This window comes from Epinephelus lanceolatus, chromosome 17 (assembly GCF_041903045.1).
Source record: "Epinephelus lanceolatus isolate andai-2023 chromosome 17, ASM4190304v1, whole genome shotgun sequence".
Taxonomy (NCBI): Eukaryota; Metazoa; Chordata; class Actinopteri; order Perciformes; family Serranidae; genus Epinephelus; species Epinephelus lanceolatus.
This window is the reverse complement of record NC_135750.1, coordinates 42,103,215-42,122,237: the sequence shown is the minus strand read 5'-3', so window position 1 is coordinate 42,122,237 and position 19,023 is coordinate 42,103,215. Positions and strand designations below refer to the sequence as shown.

At 43.2% G+C, this 19,023-nt stretch overlaps 1 long non-coding RNA gene across 1 annotated transcript in view; it reads right to left on the bottom strand.

The window, feature by feature from the left end:
- The window catches only part of LOC117247886 (uncharacterized), a 30,721-nt gene extending 16,942 nt beyond the window's left edge, over window positions 1–13,779 (bottom strand). Inside the window, exons 1-4 of the long non-coding RNA XR_013487903.1 lie at window positions 13,741–13,779; window positions 12,637–12,829; window positions 8,236–8,328; window positions 6,713–6,908 (exon numbers count right to left, since the gene is read on the bottom strand). This is a non-coding gene — a long non-coding RNA (uncharacterized LOC117247886). The remainder of the gene's footprint in view (window positions 1–6,712; window positions 6,909–8,235; window positions 8,329–12,636; window positions 12,830–13,740) is intronic.
- Between the last annotated feature and the right edge of the window lie 5,244 nt (window positions 13,780–19,023).

The following is a 19,023-nucleotide window of genomic DNA, read 5'->3' as shown; positions in this document are numbered from 1 at the left end:
GCCCTCCCACGGTCACACGCATTGACGAAAACTCAAGCTTTTGATAACTTTTCATCTTCAAGGTCTTGGGATGGGACAGACCAAGGTTTGAAGTCGATCGGATGAAATCTCTAGGACTAGTTTGTTCATTTATGACCCCTGGAAATGGCCAAAAATGCATCAAAATTGCACAGTAAATTCAAAATGGCCGACTTCCTGTTGGGTTTAGAGCATGCCTCCAAGAGGCTTTTTTGTACGTCTCTGAGCGTTACATAAGCCTGCCGAGTTTCATACATGTAAGTTAAACTAGCTTCAGGGGCTGTTTCCTCAAGCTTTTGTAGGGGGCGCTACTGAGCCATTTTTTGGAACCCGCACACGAGACCATTAAAATATCAAATTTTTCACCAGTTCTGAGATGGGTGCAAAGTTTCATGAGTTTTCGGGTATGTTAAGCCTCCCAAAAAGGCAATTAATTTGGAGGAATAATAATAATAATAATAATAATAATAATAATAATAATAATAATAATAATAAAAATCCTTGCATTTCAATAGGGTCCTCGCACCGCTAGGTGCTCGGGCCCTAATAAACAGCGCGATTTCAATAGGGTCCTCAGACGACTTCGTCGTCGCTCGGGCCCTAATTAAAGCTGCAAGCAGCGATGAACGGGCCCTCGCAGTCCACGCGTGTCGGGCATGTTGCCGTCGGGGGGCGTGCACCTAGATGTCTTGTCAGCTGTAATAAATTAAAAAATAAACGTTATCTCTTACTAACATTTCCAGTATACAGGTAGGCACCCAACCCACGTATGTAGTTTTCCAAAAAGTAGAAGCTGAATACATGCCCAATAGTTCAAGGTCTTCTGACTCTTTGAAAGTTGACATGGTGTTTCTAGCTCAAAGTATGAGGGACAAGAAGAGGTTGAAAGTCAATGAGTTTTGAAGAGGATTTAAAGATTTTCCAATTTACTTCCATTCACACTAATTAGACTGCCACCAGAGCGCCACGTATTGGCCGATTTGCACCGAATTTTGCACAAACTCTCATCGGCCATGGAACACAATCAGCAAAAGTGTTGTGGTAATTGGACTGTATTTGGTCAAGATATGAAAGACTGTCTGTTTTGAAAACAATGTGCAGGAATTTGTTGTTTTATATTTTGGCCATTTTTTGGACGATCAAAATTCTTTTAATAACTTTTTGTCAGGAGGGTCCACAGATGCTACATGCAAAGTTTGGTGCAAATCGGTCAAATCGCCTAGGAGGAGTTTGAAAAAGTATGTTTTTCATTTGTCGTGATTTAGCGAATGGAAAGTTACCACGAAAGTGGGCGTGGCTTACACCACACAATTCAGTGGAAGAGAACACGTAAAGAGAAGGTTTAACAATGTGCGACATATTATGTGGGAGTTATTAGCCAAAAACACTTTTGCATTGAAAACAGCACCACCTGCTAGTCATTTTTGGTGTGTGAGTTACAGGGGCCAGTATATACCACCCCTATCAATTTTATCTCCATGAGTGTTATGGTGTTGGCACAGTGCCAAATATTAAATTAGACGGCCACCAGAGCGCCACCTAGTGGCGGATCGGTAAGTCCTTCGTCAGATATCCTCAGGAGGGCATTGACAATAATTATACCAAGTTTTGTGTTAATCCGTCCAACCAATGTTGAGATATAAAATACTTCAATTTAAAGAGCGCCACCTCGTGGTCATCACCCGAAACTTTGCACAGAGCCTCAGGGGCTCATGGGGAAGTGGTCATGTCATTCGGATACACCAATGTGGAGATATGCAGCACTTCCTGTTTAGAACGAAATCTGCAGAAAGTTGCTATTTAATAACTTGAGTATTGTTTGGAATATCGAAATTCTTTTAATAACTTTTTGTCGGGAGGGTCCACAGATGCTGTGTGCAAAGTTTCATGCCAATTGGTGAAATTGCCTGGGAGGAGTTCGAAAAAGTAGGTTTGCAACATTTTGCGAATTTGCGGGAAAAAACGGTAGGCACAAATGGGAGTGGCCTATACCACAAGATTCAGCACAATTCACTGAACGCGTATATACGGTTTTTGAATGTGCGACAAAGTATATGGAAGTCTCTCTCTCTCTCTCTCTCTCTCTCTCTCTCTCTCATCCTATTACTGCATCTTGCTAACTCGGCCATTCTGGATGTCACTAACTCGGCTTCTTCTCCGGAGCCTTTGTGCTCCACTGTCTCTCAGAATAAGTCATACCGCAGCGGTGCCTGGACAGTGTGACGTGTGTGGTTGTGCTGCTGCCGTGGTCCTGCCAGATGCCTCCTGCTGCTGCTGCCATCATTAGTCATTAGTCATACTTCTACTGTTATTATACACATATGACTATTGTCACACAAGTATACTGTCTGATACTAATACGTACTTTCAACATATTGTACCACAGTAGCCAGAACTATAACTATAATATTATTACTTTCATTAATGTTGTTGTAAGCTACTGTCATTACCTGCATCTCTCTCTCTCTCTCTCTCTCTCTCTCTCTCTCTGTCTCATTGTGTCATATGGATTACTGTTAATTTATTATGCTGATCTGTTCTGTACGACATCTATTGCACGTCTGTCCGTCCTGGAAGAGGGATCCCTCCTCAGTTGCTCTTCCTGAGGTTTCTACCGTTTTTTTTCCCCGTTAAAGGGGTTTTTTTTGGGGAGTTTTTCCTTATCCGCTGTGAGGGTCTTAAGGACAGAGGGATGTCGTATGCTGTAAAGCCCTGTGAGGCAAATTGTGATTTGTGATATTGGGCTTTATAAATAAAATTGAATTGAATTGAATTGAATTGAAATTGAATTGAAGTTATGAGCCAAAACGCACTTTCCTTAATAATAGCACCACCTAGTGGTGGAAATTCAGGACGACAATAGATTATAAAATTTTTCGCCAGGTGTGACTTATATTCCAAGTTTGTTGAGTTTTGGGGTATGTTCAGGCAGTGAAAAATGCGATCATTTTGGCGGAAGGAAAAAAATAAATAAATAAAAATAATGAGGAGAAAAAAAATAGGGACCTCGCAGGTCTGTGACCTGCTCGGGTCCTAATAATCATTCGAAAAACAATAGGGACCTCGCAGGTCTCCTGCTCGGGCCCTAATAATCATTCGAAAAACAATAGGGACCTCGCAGGTCTCCTGCTCGGGCCCTAATAATAAACAGCACGATTACAATAGGGTCCTACGGACGACTTCATCGTCGCTCGGGCCCTAATAAACAACGCGATTACAATAGGGTCCTATGGACGACTTCGTCGTCGCTCGGGCCCTAATAATAATAATAATAAACAGCGCGATTTCAATAAGGTCCTCGGACGACTTTGTCGTCGCTCGGGCCCTAATAATTCCTTCACTTTCAATAGGGCCTTTGTCCGGCCCAGTGCTCGGGCCCTAATAATAAACAGTGCGATTACAATAGGGTCCTACGGACAACTTTGTCGTCGCTCAGACCGTAATAATAATAAACGGAGCAGTTTCAATAGGGCCATCACCCAGCCTTCGGTCGGTGCTCGGGCCCTAATAATAATAATTCCTTAAGTTTCAATCGGGCCTTCGTCCGGCCTTCAGTCGGTGCTCAGGCCCTAATAATTCCTTCAGTTTCAATAGGGCCTTCGCCCGGCTTTCGGTCGGTGCTCAGGCCCTAATAATAAATCCTTGCATTTCAATAGGGTCCTCGCACTGCTCAGTGCTCGGGCCCTAATAATAATAATTACTTCAGTTTCAAGAGGGCCTTCGCCCGGCCTTCGGTCGGTGCTCGGGCCCTAATAATAATAATTCCTTCAGTTTCAATAGGGCCTTCGCCCAGCCTTCGGTCAGTGCTTGGGCCCTGATAATCAATAAAACATGACAATCAAAAAACTCAATACATAATGACGTAATACATAAAACAGCAGTAAAGTGCAACAGTGAGGTCATTCCAGTCCAGATTAAAGGGAGTATGCCTGTCTGAAAAGGTGAGTTTTGAAACGGGATTTCATGGAGGTGACAGAGTCCGAGTGTTTTATGTCCTGCGGTAGAGAGTTCCAGAGGCGGGGGACCGAGTGGCTGAAGGCTCTCGACCCCATGGTGGATAAGCGAGCAGGTGGGAGGGTGAGTTGAATGGAGGAGGAAGACCTGAGAGTGCGGCTGGGTATGTTAATGTGAAGGAGCTCAGCAAGATACTGAGGGGCAAAGTTTATGATGGCCTTGAAGGTGAGAAGTAGGATTTTATAAGTGATGCGGTATTTGATTGGATGCCAATGGAGTTGCTGCAGGACAGGTGTAATATGACTAGAAGAGGGGGTTCTGGAAATAATTCTGGCGGCAGAGTTTTGAACCAGTTGCAGATTATGGATGGGCTAGTCTGGTAAACCAAAAAGAAGGGAATTACAGTAGTCAAGACGGGATGCAACCAAGGTGTGGACCAGGATAGCAGTACTGTTGGATGTGAGGGACAGGCGCAGGCGTGGGATGTTGGGTAGATGGAAGTAAGCTGAGCAAGTGACATTGTTGATGTGGGACTGGAATGATAGGGTGATGTCAAGGATGACACCCAGACTCTTAACCTGGGGGGAAGGGGAACGGGTAGAGCTGGGTGTCATCCACATAGCATTGAAATTGAATGTTATTGAAGTTTCCCTTTTCCATACAATGCAACACTACTGAGGCACCTAGGAGCGCCCAACCACTTCCTAATATAGGAGCTAACCAACCTTTCAATTCTCTGCACAATGGATATTGGAATTTCATAAACTGACAATGGCCACATTAATCTAGGATATAGCCCAAACTGCAAACACCACAACTTCAACTTTCCTGGAAGTTCTGATTTATCTATTCTATCCAATCCTTCAGCCAGTTTCACCATCTGTTCCTCATCATTCAACCACCCACCTAAGCTCTTTACTGACTTTTCCCTAATTGTTGGGATTTCCTCATCATCTATGACAAATTTCCTATCACTTAACTTCCCGTATCAAGATGCTTCTAGACTTACCAGGCTTGATCTTCATGCTGGCCCACTTGAGGTTCTTATTTACCTTCTCTAGCAGCCTCTTTGTACATGGCATTGTTGTGGTCACCAGTGTCATGTCATCCGTGTAAGCCCTAACTGGTGGAAGATGCAACCCGTTCTGCAGTCTCCCCCCACTTACCACCAACTTAGAAGCCCTGATGATTACTTCCATCACCATAGTAAATGCTAATGGAGAAACTGTACACCCTGGCATAATACCTATTTCTAGCCTCTGCCAACCTGTTGTGAAACCTGCCGTATTTAGACACAACCTAATATCCTGAAAATATGCTTTCACTAAGTTAAGAACTACCTGTGGCACTTTGAAGTAGTCAAACGCACTCCAAATGAGGCTATGCGGTACTCAACCAAATGCATTTGCAAGATCTAAAAATATTACATGCAGGTCCCTTTTTTAAATCTTCACTTTTTTTAATCTTAGCTGCATCTGTTGACATAAATTGTCGAGTTAACCTGAAGATTGAAATATTGAATTTGACCCGGTTACAGACATTTTTCACCTGTGCCTTGAAAGAGAGATTAGAGTCAATCAGAACTCCGAGGTACTTGTATTCAGATACAATCTGTAGCCTTTCTCCTGCTACAAAGACATCTGGCTTTACACTAGAACTGAATATCAGGCCCGGGACCCGGGTCTCACCCAGATCCGGGTCCCGGGCCTGACGTTCCCCCCATGTGTCATCACCCTCCACTGTGACCTGATCTGCATGCGCCACTTCCTCCCTCTGCTCCTGCAACCTGGACAAAGCATCAGCATTTCTGTTTTGGGTACCTGGGCAGTATTTCATGGTATACCTGTATCGCTGTTCCACTGCTCCAAGCCTGGCTGTGTCAAGATGGACCAATGGGTTTTTATCTGTAAAGACAGTGAATTCTACACCATAGAGATAGTCTTTGAACTTCTCTGTAACCGCCCATTTCAAGGCCAACAGCCTTGAAGGAGCTGTAGTTCTGGTCGTTGCGTCTGTATGGGTGGAGGCTATGGCTGGCATAGGCAATTGCCCTCTCTTTGCCCCCTTGTACCTGTGCCAGTACTGCCCCCAGACCGTCAAAACTGGCATCCGTGTACAGCCTGAATGGGAGGGAGAAGTCAGTGTATGCCAGGATAGGTGCATTTATCAAGGCCTACTTTAACTGATCAAAAGCCTGTTGACATTTGTTGTGGAAATTCTCTGCTGCTGGTGAATAATGAAATAGAGACTTCTGCCGGCCGACAAGGTTTTTTATTTTCTTTGCAAAGAAAAGGTCAATCAGCACACGAGCGGTCAGAATGAAGAAAGACCCCGAGCATGGGAAAGCTTAAACATTTATACCTGAGGACCGCCTCTTAGGATGTGTTTCACACCCTTCTGTCTGCGGCAGGGAGCGGTGCCCCTACCCAGTGTTTTGACACTCTTTTGTCTGCTGCAAGTATTGGCTCCGACCCCCTAGGTTGTGTTTCACACCTGGTGTATCCTGCAGGATTTTGTATCTGGGTGGGAGGTTAAGAGGTCTAGACATCTAAAGTAGTTTAAAAACACAAAGAATACACAAAGAAAATGAAACTACAATTACACATTCTGGGGACCAGCTGATCAGGGCAGACTTTTGATGACTGGTACTGTGTGTCAAAGCATGCAGTGGTGCTGTGATTTTGGAGAAGGCAGGTATGAATCGGCGGTAATAACTAGCAAAACCGAGAAAGGATTTTACCTGCTTTACCGTCTAGGGCACTGGCCAGTCTCGTGCTGCAGTTGTCTTTGCTGGGTCAGTACCCACTCCCCTCTCACTGATGACATGTCCCAGCTAAGTGACCTCTCATTGGAACAGGCGACACTTTTTCAGCTGTAACTTCAATCCATGCTGATGGAGCCGACTGAACATCTCTTCCAGGTGGCGCACGTGACTGCTGAAATCAGGGGAGAACACAACCATATCATCCAAGTAAATCAACAATGATTCATTTACCATGTTCCCCAAGCAGCTCTGCATCAGCCGTTTGAACGTGGCAGGGGCGTTACACAGACCAAATGGCATCCGTTCGAACTCGTAAAGGCCAAAGGGGGTGATGAAGGCAGTCTTCTCTCTATAAGAGGGGTCCATCTCCACAGGGGCGGACTGGGACTAAAAAACAGCCATGGACTTTGACTCGGCCCAGCCCACAACAACCGGTGCGCATACGGTATGCGCTTCCTTCTTCTTCAATTTGATTGGCGGCCGGCCGGCTCACAGATATCTATGGGCCGACTGGCATCCAATTTAAAGGCTGCCACCTAGCGGACTGGACGTGGAACAGTAGATTATCAGGGAGAAAAAACAAACAAACAAACAAAAAAAAACAACGGTGAGTACCAGCTGTTCTGTGATTCTCCAGAACCTCCAGATGGCCAGTCCGCCCCTACATCTCCACCTGCCAGTAGCCACTTGCGAGATCTAGTGTGGAGTATCATTTTGCAGCTTTGAGCCCAGTCAGTGACTCCTCAGTACAAGGCAAGGGATATGCATCTTTGTGAGTCAGCGCATTCAGCTTTCTGTAGTCAACACAGAACCTCCAGCTCCCATCCTTTTTCTTTACAAGCACGATGGGAGCACCACTGTCAAGCATATTTTGCAGCAGGGTTCGCAGCTCAGCATAGAGGCTTGGAGGAACGGGTCGATACCTCTCACGGCTTGGTGGTGCTGTACCAGTAGGTATCTGATGTTTCACAATGCCAGTGCAGCCGAAGTCCTTATCGTGACTTGAAAACGCTTTCTTCCACCTCTGCAGCAGGCTGGTCATTTCATTCTGTTGGTGGGGGGTCAGCCCATCTCCATCTCATTTTCTCCCTCTGTAACCTCTACCCGCCTTACCGATACTTCCACAACGTCTGGCTCCACACTGTTGAGGACCACCTCCTGTTCTCCTTGTATGTCGGTCTTCGCCACCTCAAACACTTAATTTATTTATTTATTTAGAGGACAGTGCACATTAATGGACATTGCTGTAAATGTGCCAGTGTTAGCCAAAGGCTAATTTTCAACTGTAGTCCTCCGGCATGATGTTAAAAAGACAGGCCATTAAAAAACACAAAAACAGGAACACAAAAGTCATGATATATAAAACAACAAATAACAAACAAAAACAGGAACAGAGAAGTCATAATATATAAAACAACAAATAACAAACAAAAACAGGAACACAGAAGTCATAATATGTAAAACAACGAATAACAAACAGATAGACAATAATTCCTCACCCTGCCGGGTAAGGGTTGGGATTGCAGATCCTGCAGGGCACTCATCCTCCATTTAGTGTGGCTAGCGTCCGACCCACACGCCATTCAGTGTCACTGTCAGGGAGAGATTCCACAATCACATCACAAGACTGGTTAGTCACACCTTCAGATACTTGTGTCCAAACAATCATCTCAGAGTGTGGAGGGATGATGACTGGTTGTTGTTGTGGTAGTTTTGCCACACCCTGGTAAGGTGGGGGAGGTACACTGGTGGCAACTTGCTGGCATTCTTCAAAAGCTTGGGCCCAGACCCGCCCTTCAAAAGCAGGCATGGTGGTTTTGAAAGCTGACAGCCCTGGGTGATTCCCCTGAGTGAGAGCAGACCACACAGCTTGAATAATGTTCATGCCAAGTATGCCTTTGTTTGGACCCAAGCATTCATCATTGACAATTATTACACCCTTTCCAGGAACATGAACTCTTCCTACCAGGCAGTTGACCAGAGTATAGCCAATGTAGGGAATCTTAAGGCCATTGGTTTCTACCGTTTTTTTTCCCCCGTTAAAGGGGTTTTTTTGGGGAGTTTTCCTTATCCACTGCGAGGGTCATAAGGACAGAGGGATGTCGTATGCTGTAAAGCCCTGTGAGGCAAATTGTGACTTGTGATATTGGGCTTTATAAATAAAATTGATTGATTGATTGATTGATTGGCAGCGCGGAGTGTCAGCCAAGGGACTCTATCAGCACTGGTCACACCAGTTCCTCCCAGACATTTTGCAAACAAGCTTTGGCTTAGCAGGGTGACTTGAGAGCCTGTATCAAGCACAAAAGGTACAGAACATCCATTCATCTTTACAACAACATCAAGGCACTCACCAACCAAGGCAGATTTCGGCTGGGTTGCTAATTTTGTGGGCTCTTCATCCTCCGTGACTGCCCCCCCTGCGTGGCCCTCAGCTGTAGGGGAGATAAAAAAATCCTGCGGCCTCGATGGCCTCTGGGGGCACTGTCGCTGAACATGCCCTGTAGCCCCACACTTTCTACAGAGTGGTCGGCCCTGTGCATCCCATTGGTAGGCTGGTTCTGCTGTGCCTGCTTGTGGTCGCCAGCCTGATGGTCCATGACTGGGGCTCTGGAGGCTGGAAACACTTCCCTGCTTGAGAGCTGTGCTCGCACTCCCTCCATTAGATCAGCTGAGAGGGCTTTCATCTGTCCCACAAGCTCCTTCCTCATTTCCCCCCATCAGGTCTGTTTGCAGCTCAGCCTGTATCTGGCCGTTTAGTTTCTCCAGGTCTACTGTAGATGTACTCTGTAGGGCTGGGACTGCAACTCTCTGAGACAAAATGGCCGACTCACCATCTTGCAGCTCCTGGCCCAGGGCCCGTGCCTCCTCACAGGCATCAGCGAAGGTCATGTTCTCATTACGTCACAGTTGCCTACTCAGTTCCTGCTTCACTGGTCCTGGTTGTAGCCCGACCATCAGCTGGTCCAACAGAAGATCTTCACCCTCTTCTGTGTTGTTTCCATCTTGCTCTTGCCATCTGAAAAACATTTCTCGCAACCGCAGTATAAAAGCACTCACACCTTCTTCAGGCCTCTGTTTGCAGTTAAAAAAAAATAGCTCACAACTGCGCTTTTGTGGCTGGTTTAGCATAAAGTCTTTGTAAAATGTCCAGTACTTTTTTACCTGTGTCTTTGTCCCCTGGAGCAATTAGCGGCAGCTCACGCTTAGCCTCTCCTTCTAGAGCACCCAGGACAAAATCAGCTTGCTGTTGCTGGCTCAGCCCTTGTGCCCTCAGCATGGCTTCCACCTGAGCCCTCATTCTACAAATTTAGCTTTTTCACCATCAAATTTAGGAATCCATGCAGCCCCCATAAACCATGGCATAACAAAATGTGCATTTATGGGTACATTAGCAGTACTCTGCTAGGCCATGTCCATTTTTTAACAGTGGAGCTGGTATCCTGCCAGCAACGCCAAATTAAAATGTCACACAAAGGTGTGGGGTTCTTGAATATACCTGCAACTATTACCACTGTTAAAAGATTACATAAAAACAGCTACAGTCAGTCAATTTAAATGATTTATTTAAAATACTAAAAACCAGGATCAAAGTCAGGTTTAAAAATGGAGGAATTAAAACCAAGGGTAAAATAACACAATAGGTGTCCTTTGATGGGGGCGTCTATGTTGGAGGAAAATAAGTAGTAAAAGAAAGGGGAACAGAGTACTTAAAGTCTGAGAGTCTGCAAGGGGGGAAAGGGGCTCCTGTGGCCGTCGAGTCTTCTGCTCCAGCCCTGCCAATCCTGCTGAATCCTCCCAACCCGAGCGCTGTGGGAAGACAACAGTAATCTACTTGCAGTGTTTGACTTTTCAACAATGGGCAGCACGCACACACACAGGAAGGCTAACTTGGTTCGCTTTCCTTTACTTATCGTATGGTGGGCGTTGAACCAAGTGTCACCGCGTCGGTCGGACCCATCCTTCTGTGGTCAGTTCCATGTTCCTCTCAACCACACTCCCGTCTTGCTGTCTCGGGTACCTGCTGCAGCCGTTTCTGTTCCGCAGCCTCTGTTCCGTGATCCAGTGTGTGCTGGTCATTGTCCTGGCTCGCGTGTGTCTCTTGTCCTCTGCCTTTCCCCGTCCCCCTTCACCTGTCCATGCTCCTCTTAAAAACAAGTACCCAGTTTCCCATCCACCAATCTTCATCAGCGGTGGTGTGTCACAGGTGTCTCTCATTAGTCCCATCACTTGATCCACAACCCAGGAAGTAAAAACAAACCCCATAAAATACACAAACCATGCAATAAATAATTCAAATATAAATAACTAAACCATATACAAATATAAGTTAAATACAAATATAATAAAACCACACTAAAAAAGGGTAAAAACATGCAAAGTGAATCAAGTATATAAAAACAGTCTGTGACACATGCGTACTGTTTTCGACACATTTAGTTGTAAACAGCATTGCTTTAACCACGCTGTTACATGAACCATGGAGTTAGTGAGTTCATTAGCAACTTGTGTCATACTGCTACTGTGGCAGCACGAGGGGTTAAGAGTTGGTAACGGAATGTGATAAGTAGTTGGCGGCATACCCTTATGCTCCCACCTGATTGCCTCGCCGCGAACTTCAAGTAAAGTCGCAGTTGGTTACATGCGCACAAACTGTTTAAGCTCGCGTTGAAGTGCACAATCAAGAACATACTCAGTGAACTGATCGCGCAGTAAAGTTTCAGAATTTGGCATATCACTAGGCGCACGCTGTTTCACCGCCGCCATAAGGCTCATTAACGCAAGGGAGAACTCTTGCAGAGTCTGACCGTCCTGCTGTCAACGAGATAAAAATGCCTCCTGTAGGGCTATATAAGATTCACAGCAACCATACAGTTCCTTTAATACAGCAGTTACCTTGCCTGGGTCCCCTCGCTCTTTGGCAGAGCGATACTTAATTTCTTCCCGTGCTTCACCTTCCAAGTGATCAAACAGAAAGTATGCCTGCTCGGATGCAGTTAAGCGGCGTGCCCTCATACAAGCTTGCACTTCCTCAAGCCACTCCGTCAAACCACTGCCCGACGTTCCCCTAAACATGGGACATTTTCTATTGCGGGGCACAAAAACTAGCCTCTCTACAGGGGTGACAGTGGGATTGTTGAGCAACGCAGAAGACGTAGAAGGTGCCGCACTCTGGCCCTGAGCCCGCACTCTGCTCCCGTCGCAACCTCTCATTATCTGCTTTAAGCTGTACGACTACATCCCGCAACTCCTGCAATTCTCCCTCCATAGTTAAACCCTACTTTAAAGGGAGACCCTATACTCAAGAAGGCAACGGTGTGAGAAGGCAATTTGGCCAAATAACGACAAAAAAACGAGAAGGAAAAAAAATATATCCTCACTGGCACTCACCACAGGACTACCAGAAACGTACTGCTGCTTTGCTTCTGAACCAATTTTAGAACAACCACTCATACAGTAGTCATGTGAACACACGATAAAAGGAGGAAAATACAAAAAAAAACTAGCAATGGAACACACATCTCTGCTTTCAACAAGTATATCCTGCCGACAACGCTAGAATGTGGCAGCACAAGGGGTTAAGAGTTGGTAATGGAATGTGATAAGTAGTTGGACAGTAAGTATAAGAAATTTATTGTAATTAGGATTGAAGATTTCCGACAACGCCACCCAGGAATTTCACCTGGAGATTTGATTTACTTCTGTATATTAACAGAACAAGCACACAGGTATGTTATACAGATGGAGCAGAAAGACGTGGTTGCATTCAAAAATATATCACTTCTTTTATTAAACAATTATCCAAAATTTAAAATACGATTAATGTACTATATAAAATGTAGACTTCAGGAACAAATTAATTGAAGGGGGGCAGGGGGCTTTCAGCACTGAGTGCTTACCGGTGGGAATGGGCCAGTGAAGATGGGGAGGAGTCAGAAGGGGTCACCCCAGTCATACATGTAAAATCGCACTCACACAGCACGCACACAATGGTGAATCAGCCACACCGGGGATTGGACAGCACAGCAAACCTAAACGAAAAGGAAGGACACCCACACCGTCGACACCAGTCCCACCACCATTGGCCCTCAGCTGCTGAAAGGGGGAAACCAAAAAAACAAATTAGTGGGGAATTATTACCCCAAATTAAACAAAATTACTTTTTTTTCCAATGATATAAATCATCCAAAGTTGACTATGAAAAGCAATGAAATTATGAATAAACACAATCAAATTTATAAAGATAATGAAACGAGGAAATGAAAACTAAACTTCTGTTAACAATTGACTAAAGATCAACTTGTAACCAAACAAACAAACAGTCAAGTGGCAAACAAAACCAAAAAGAAAACAATACACAAAAATACAAATTAGCTAAATAAATCCTTTTGTCCCACAGTCAGCGATATGTAAAACAGTTCAAAGTAACTGTACTCAACACCTTGCAAACACTGCTCGTCAACAGCTGTGCCAACAGCAGCCGAAGCTTTCTGTTAACGTCAACAGAGCAGAGGCAGTGTTCATGCGTGAGGCGGTGGGAGCAGGCAAAGGATAAACGTTCAGTAAGGCAAAGCAAGCGTGCAGTTTAGGCCAAAGCACGGCTGCAAGAGTTCCCAGTAGTGCAAAGCAGCAAGCAAATTCCCATCAAGCCAAGCAGATCTCCGTAAGCGAAGCAGTTTTGGGTCTAGCAAGGCAGTTTTGCGTCTAGCAAAGCAGTTTTGCATCTATCAAAGCAGCAGTGATTCTGGACGTCTCTCCCCTAATTACAGCAGTCCCCAGTACTGTCACAAGCGACATCTAAAATAATACAGCTGATGTTATGATACACTAGGTTTAATGTGCAAAGCTAATAGGAAAATGGAAATAAACAATGGACCTACCAGAAAAGCAGTGAATGAGCGAGGGGACCCAGAGAGGAGGACCAGAACATACAGGAGGCATAAATCGCTAATAAATAACAGAACGAAATGGAAACTGACAAACTGACAGGATGACAAACATACCTGCAACGAGTGCAGCACAGGTGCGAGGCAGAGGCGAGGCGACCAGGAAGTGAGGCGTCATCAGCATCAAAGAACAAAGGGCGTCAAGATAGTAAACCCCCTATCTTTATACAGGATTGGCCCACAGCGATTGGCTAACGAGCCCCAGGTAGTACGAGCATTAACAGCTGGCAATACGTCACGTCATACTGCCACACTACCATGTAAATAAATTACAGTGGCATCTGCATACATTTGGATGTTGGTGTCATACAGATGGAAGATCATTTATATATAATGTAAATAACAATGGGCCCAGAATAGGTCCTTGTGGGACACCTGTGGACAAATGGAGGGCAGCTGATTGATGATTCTGTACTCTGACACACTGAGATCTATTTAATAGATATGATTCCCACCATTTAAGTGTATCTGAAGGAAAGTTGAAGGTAGATAATTTAGAGAATTTTATGATTGACAGTGTTGTTGTTTCTTAAATAGCGATGATGTGAAGGTGATGAAGAAGTCTCCAATGACACCATCTTGCTTGCATAAAGAAAGGTTTATTACAAGAAGTACAGCATCTATCAAGCATCCAGGAAGCCTGAGAGAGAGTTCGAAGCCAATATGAACTGCTCTGAATAACGGCTCAATTTACCCTGCATATATAGGTCGGTTGTTTTGATGAACTTTGAGACAAAATGTGACAAGTGACAGAGAGACAATCTAGATGGAATCCAATCTTTCATCTTACTTATCTATCCTTGACCTAAGCCATAATACAATCTTGACCTGGGCCCCTAACTGATCATATAAGACCCCGGTCGTCACATAACATGTGGCACGTCAGATACTACATATTTCCTCCCTTCGAGACTACACAGAGTCTCGAAAATAAAAGAGTAATACATACATTTTGTAGTTGTGAAAAAATAACAGTTCCTCCAATGATGCTTTCTACAGCATTAACCTTAGCAATAAAACAACTTTATGGAGTGCGAGAGCGAAAACCTGTCAGGCAGCTATCTTTCCTGAAATACCCTTCAATCAATCTAGACAGGAAAAATTCTCTCACGGCCCCTCTGCCTTAGGCGACCACATATAGTACTCCAGACCAATTTAAAAAGGAGGAATTTTAACATTTTGTGTAGGGATATGACTTAAGCAAATACATATGGAAACCTCAGTAAATAAAATCATAAAATGTCCAAATTCAGGCTGGTCGACCCATCGCACCTTCCAATGGACCTTTCCCTGCCTAGCACCTATATCCCTAAGCACCGGGAAAAAAAAGAAAACATCTGAGGTCCCAGTGTATTCACCCCATAGCAGAAACCATCATTCTTCAAACAATTAAAATAAAGAAAATATTATAAAATTTAAGTATTACTCATGCAATAAAAGAAAACTCAAAAACTAAGTCAAACTATTATGTCTTACTAAGATTATCACTACCATATAATCATCCTCTATCAATATCACAGATTACAATATAATAGAACAAGATCCAAAAATATATGTAAGAAAAGACATAAAAATGTATCACACTGCAGCTCCTCAGCAGCGTCGACTCTCAGTGTAGTGTCGATGGTGTTTTAAATCTGGACATTTTATCACAGTGTCCTTGTTCAGGGCCCTCCAGTCCATGTTATTGTCAATACTTGAGTGTCTGAATCCCTTCAGAATGTCGGGGTTCCTGAACAACCAACCACCCTCACAGTGGTCTTCCCCCAGTATCATTCTAAGAGGAAAGAAGAAAACACCAACCAGTATCTTTTGGAAAGACAGCAGATGCAAATTAATTGAAACATCAAATGCAGATTAACACCTTATAAGTAGATGTGAAATTCACAATATCATATTTTCACATTATTCCTAATTATAAGTCACATTTCCATTTCCCCCCTTTAATCATACCTCTCTATAGTATGGAACTACTAAATGACAAAATAATAGATGTTAAGACTATAATATAATTAAACATTCAAAATGGATATTTCTCCACCAGTCCACCTTCTATCACCACTTCCTCGTCAACGTCTGTGTCAGTCCTCTGTAATAATGGCATCTGAACATGATCTCCAGGCATTACAACTCCAACCCATCTCAATATCATAGCCTTTGCAAAGGTCAATAGCAGCATACAAAAGCAGAACATCACACATAATGATAGAAGAACTGCTCTCAAAACCTAAACCAACACTGCTCCTAACGATCCAAATTTCTCCTGCAACCAAGCATTCGCAGACCATCCAGATCCTTCCGATGAGCCAAATGCATCCCTTATATTCTTCAATGCATCTATGACACTAGTCATATTGTCTGAACTACCAGGAATCAATGTATAACAAGCATCCCCAGTTAAGTTCAAAGCCACACATAGGCCACCTTGTTTGGCCAAAAGATAGTCAAGAGCCATATCATGTTTTAGCAACATCAGTCTGTGACTCCTTTGAGTATTTGACAAATATTCAAAACCTCTTATAGTCTCATTTGCAAAGCCCTGTAGGGTGTAGGTTATATTATCAATGTGATCTGCCAAAAATGTCACATCATACCATGGGAATAATCCTATACCCCACTTATCTCCTAGACTTATCCTCCAATGGTAGGACTCCAGATTATAAAATCATGCCATGTCCCTTTTCTTCCTACTTCCAGGAACAACTTTAGATTGATCCTCATCAGGTACTTTCCCCTTCTGGACAGCAAGAACCTCATATGGGAGTTTCAGCGTTGCCATGTAACAACATCCTGTCCACCCATACGGTAGAAATATGTATGCCTTCTCACCACAAACCCCTCAAATATCCTTGGAATTCCCTATAGTCACGTTACCAGGCAAAATTTGGTTCTGTACCATCACAGTTCTATTCTGTTTGCTATGTGGCACATAAAAAGTCATTTCATATAAGTCATCAATAGCCTCATGTCTAAGCTTACCCACGTTCATCATATAATTGTTACAATCTGAGATTCCCATAAACATTCCATGCCCCTTATGATTATTATTTGAACAAAAACAATCTTTAGCCTTTACAGATTTCACTTCCATTGCATCAGGGACCACTGTCATTATATTTTCATGCTGATCAAGACCCCGGTCGTCACATAACATGTGGCACGTCAGATACTACAGTGTCAAATGTCTTCGTGAGATCAAGATTCACAGCTCCGACAACACCTTTATTCAACAGAGATTTGATTTTTTTTCTGTGAAAAAACAGTTGGCTGTCTCAGTTGAGTAATTGGCTCTGAAACCAAATTGCATGGGGTGCAGGGTATAGGAGTATGGCAAGCCGTTTTAACATTTAATCGCTAGACTGGATATTCATTACTGATATCTGCACCATAATTTTGCCTAGTCAAAACTCTTATTCAAGATATCTGTAATTAGATTTTGCCTAGTCAAAACTCTAATTACAGATATCTGTAATTCAGTTTTGACTAGTAAGATTCAAACTATTTTTGCCATTCGTGTGTATGGGGTTTGTCATTATAGATATCTCCAATGTAGTTGCGGATATCTGCAATTGTTATTGCGGATATCTGCAACTGAATTGTGGATATCTGTAATTCCAGTTTGAGATATCTACAATTTAATTTTGACTAGTCATAATTCAAGTTCAAGATATCTTTAATTATCATCAATTGAAGGTATCTACATGGTCCTTTCTAGATATCTTAAATTGAGTTTCAGACAGTCAGAATGACGTTGTAGATATCTTGAATTCCAATTATGACTAGTCAAAATGACGTTGTAGATATCCACAACTGAATTATGACTAGTCAAAATGACGTTGTAGATATCTGTAACTGAATTATGACTAGTCAAAATGACGTTGTAGATATCCACAACGTCATTTTCACTAGTCCAAATGACGTTGTAGATATCCGCAACTGAATTATGACTAGTCAAAATGATGTTGTAGATATCTACAACTGAATTATGACTAGTCAAAATGACATTGTAGATATCTCAAACAGGAATTATAGATAGTCATAATGTAATTGTAGATATCTATAATGACAAACCCCATACACATGAATGGCAAAAATAGTTTGAATCTTACTAGTCAAAACTGAATTACAGATATCTGTAACTGTAGTTTTGACTAGTCAGAATGACATTATAGATATCTGTAATTCAGTTTTGACTAGTCAGAATGACGTCATAGATATCTGTAATTCAGTTTTGACTAGTCAAAATGACGTTACAGATATCTGTAATTCAGTTTTGACTAGTCAGAATGACGTTATAGATATCTGTCATTCAGTTTTGACTAGTCAAAATGACATTACAGATATCTGTAATTCAGTTTTGACTAGTCAGAATGACGTTACAGATATCTTAAATTAAAATTCATACTAGTCACAATGACATTACTACTAGTCAAAATGACGTTATAGATATCTATAATGGTAATTCCGGATAGTCGGACTTAGTGATTAAATGTTAAAACGGCTTGCCATAATAGGAGCTACTATTCAGATGGCAGAAGATTTGCTCAGCTACCAACTTCTCTACAACCTTTGATACTGTAGGTAGGATGCTGGTAGGCCTGTAGTTACAAGTGGAGAAGGGATCTCCATTTTTGAATACTGGTACAACAACAGCCACACTTGGAAACATTCCCTGAGATACTGAGAGGTTAATAAGTTTGGTAATAGGATTGGTTAGTGTTGTACTAAGCTCTTTGAGCATAACTGCATCCATACCAAATATATCCTTTGCTTTGGATGGTTTAAGAGATGTAATCGATAACCTCTGATTCAGTGACATTCCTTATGCTGAAAGCTGGCTCCATTGTATTTACTGGACAGTGGCGATTGCTCTAAGACTGCAAGGGAAGCTCAGCTTCCCCTAAAATGTCAAAAAATAAGTGGTCAAATATGTACTGTTGTGTTACATTTCATTGACTAAATATGCGCTAGAACGCGTTCAACTTTTGTTCAGAATCAGCTACTTATCACAGGTCACTGTTGCGACTTTCTTCTCATTCATTCCCGTAGCGTCACAGTGCATTAAACAGTGTCGAAGCTCAGCGTCCAAAGACTTCAATGGGAAAGCATAGAGTGGGTTGTTCCACTGCAGCGAAACTAGACAGTCATTGGATAAATGCTCGGTTTTGTCCCGCCCATCGGACTTTCAGCGTCTCTGGGGGTCTATGGGGCAGTGGGCTGGCCTCGGCTGGCCTGGACGCTGGGCTTCTGCATGATGATTGGATGATCTGTCTGAGGCTGAATCCCTTTTTGATTGACAGTGAAATGAGCGAATCAGCGATCTTGAAATATAAACCACCA